The sequence below is a fragment of the Nannospalax galili genome, unplaced genomic scaffold (genome assembly GCF_000622305.1).
Source record: "Nannospalax galili isolate Female #2095 unplaced genomic scaffold, S.galili_v1.0 scaffold1328, whole genome shotgun sequence".
NCBI lineage: Eukaryota > Metazoa > Chordata > Mammalia > Rodentia > Spalacidae > Nannospalax > Nannospalax galili.
In genome coordinates this window covers 354644-357866 of record NW_008358795.1, presented here as the reverse complement: position 1 = coordinate 357866, position 3223 = coordinate 354644, and positions in this window count along the sequence as shown.

Here is a 3223-nt window from a genome sequence, read left to right as displayed (position 1 = left end):
GGGGTGGGGGTGTCCAAATAACGCAGCAACTGGGCTAGAATACTTAACAAAACATTTGTCTAAAACTGGGAAATGTGTGGTGAAACCAAGAATTTTGTATGGGGGGAAAATATATATAACATGACTAACATATATGTATTTTACTGCAAAAATGTTAAAAGTAGCGATGAATAAATTTGAAATAACGATGATGGCAACTTTGTGGCAAAATGAAATACATAAAGGGAAGTTTGAATTCTAAAACCACCGGTGCAGGCTGGCAAGGGCAAAGTTTAGAGATGCCCACAGAACATTAACACAGAAAATGACCTTAAAAAAAAAAGCTGTATTTGTCTGCCAATTTGTGGCTGTGCTGGGTTAAGGGGTGGGTATTAAGACCTCTGGGGCTGTCAAGGTGGCTGTCCACTTGGGTTGGGCCTCAGCCTAGGTTCAAAAGCAAACGTTGTGGCCTTTACCAAGGCTGAGCCCGGCCTGAGAGCTCGGTGAGGTTTTTGAAAACGGCAGTTGGCACTATCCTTGCCAGTGTGGGGCAAAGCAGTGTGGGTCCAGGGTGAGGACACAGCCTGAGATCCCCATAGACAAAACTCTAGCCCTCGTGCCAGGTCTGTCCTCTTTCCTCCCTCCCCGGCTGCCCCAAGCTGGAAGGACAGTCAAGAGACCATAATGAAAAAGTCATCAAGCTGAACAGCTGCCCGGAAGTCGCCTCCCAGGCTCACCACCCACACTCCAAACAAAACCACCCTGTGACAACAGACTCCCTTGGCAACCAGGAGGGGGAAAGGGAGGGAGAATGTTCCTCTGCTCTGGGAGATGGCATCTGCAGGCTGGGCAGGACCCAGGCCGCACCCTTTCCTGGTTCTCAGAAAACTGGTGACTCTTTTCTCATGTGACATGCAACACCGAAGGCTGATTATGTGGCAAGTGCTGGCTTGTTCACTGGCGGATGCCTAGCCTGCTTCTGCCACGTCAAGATTCCTGGCACACCTTTCTCCCAGGTCTGCCCTCTCAGTCTGATTTTTTTTTCCTTCACCTCAGACTGCTCCTCACATTGCAACCCACCCTGGCCTGGAAATCATGGTGGTCCCCTTGCCTCAACCTTTCAGGTTGCTGGGATGACAGGCATGCACCACCATGCCAGGCTCTGTGGCCTCCGTTTTATCCAAGGGGTGTGGTGACTGCCCGAAAGAACAGGGAATTGCCTGTCAGAATGTTCTAGAAAGCTGGGAGGTGGCTATGCACCAAGCTAGTGATACTTTCCTACTGCCTCACAGACCCAGGCTGTGAAGTCAGCCCTGTGTTTCTCTGGTGCATCTGCAGTATTCAGCTACCTCAAGCCCACGGTGTTTTCTCTATCTGCTCTCACTGTCTCCTGCACAGTCATTTCCACAGCCCCGGACAGCTTTTCTTTGACTTTAATTTTTGATTGAGTAGGGAGGGATGATTGGCATCACTCAAAGCTTAGGGTTCTATAAAGCAAAGGTCTCCTGGTCGGTCTCTCTCTCTCTCTCTCACACACACACACACACACACACCCAGGGCAATGGATGGCAGTTGAGAGATTCCTGGTCTTCAAGGTCCACACAGTTTTCCTTAGGGAAAGAAGGTATTTGAGGAGCCATGAGGAGGGGAGAGCCACACAGGTACTCTGTCTTGTCTTGGTGGCACATACTGAATTTGGGCTTTGCTTTCTTCCCCTACAGATAAAGCTAAAATTACTTCCACCCTGCTGGAAGAGGATGCCAGGGCAGCCAGTGCGTCAGCAAATTTCTGTGGATCAAAACAAGCTGTTCCAGAAAACTGCTGTAAACAAGACCTTGGGTGGGGCTGACTGGCATGGGCCTGCCCTGTTTGGGGCCCTGCTTCTGTGGGTGGCCATAGCTTGCTCTTTCCCAGCCAGTTCAGAGGCTGTGGGCTGGAGAGGAAAGAACAGGAAGGGGTCCTTTCTTTCCTTGACATCTGTTTCCATGTTGGGGGAGGGGGCTCTCTCCAAGCCTCAGGATCGCTGACCTCCCCATCTTGTTTGGAAACTAGCTCAGCCCTGTTGTTTCCAAACACACATACCAGCTCAGGGAAGGACCTCAGGATTTCCTACAAAAAAGTGAGAGGCTGCTAGGGGTTTGCCCCAAGGGCAGGACCATGTCAAAACTGCAGCTGCCACTAAAGAATGTGCCAGAACACTGGACCCCCTCCTCCATGGATCCAGTTCCCAGGCTGTGGCCTCCTGGGTCCCTTTTTGAGCTTCTTGTGGTGCAGGAGGTCCCTCAGCCTGGGCTTGCTTCCCTTAGAGCCTGGAGACATGTAGGTCAGGAAACTGCACAGTCACCATGTGCTGGCTGGGAGCCTCCCTGTCCCAATTTCCTGGGCTTGCATCAGCCTGAGCAGAAAAAGCACCGGCCCCTTCCCCTGCAAACCTGCCAGTGTTGTCCTGTGTGACTCTGGCCAGTGCTGCCCCCACCTCTCCCTGATGGCTTTCCCCATCTGGCCACACCCCAAACATTTCACAATTCAGATGAATATTGTTTTTCTTGGAATACTCCTCACCCAGTGGCTCCCTGGTTCACCCTACCCTCAGCTCCTGCAGGCCTGGATCACAAGGTCACTTCTCAGTGAGCTTCCTGGCCACCCCTTCCCTTAACTTGATCTCCTGTGGGGGAGGGGTTTTTGTCCGGTGTGTCCTGGATCTCTGTGCCCAAAGAGGCCCAGGCACAAGGTAGGCCTTGTTAAGTATGTGTGACTCTACAGTTTGTATTTTCTAAAGGTCACTCTGCCGCTATGAGGCCCTCAGTAAATATTTGTGAAATGACCGAAGGAAGAAAGTCCTCAGGTCAGCTGTAGCCCTTGAATGTGACTGCAGGCCTGGTTCTGGCCCTGAGTACTCAGAGCTTAAGGGTTGGGGGGGACTGGGGGACTGGGCGGGGCTTTGCGAACTAAATATAGGCAGAAGACATTTGAGAGACATCATTGGAGGGGGTGTTGAAAGCACTCTTGTAGAGGTTTGTAAGGCCAAGTATCCAGATAGACTGTCCCATCTGCGTTTTTTTGATCCTATTTTTTCGACCCACTCAGATCAGAAGGCCGGGAAGATGAAGAGGGCCCTTGGACAGCAGAGGCTGCTCAAGAGGGACCCTGTCTCCCCTAGGTGTGTGGGGTCTGTGTGTACTTCATCTCTGAAGCCCTTTGCTGGCCTGATGCCTCCCCTTTCCAGCCAGGCCACAGGCCATGG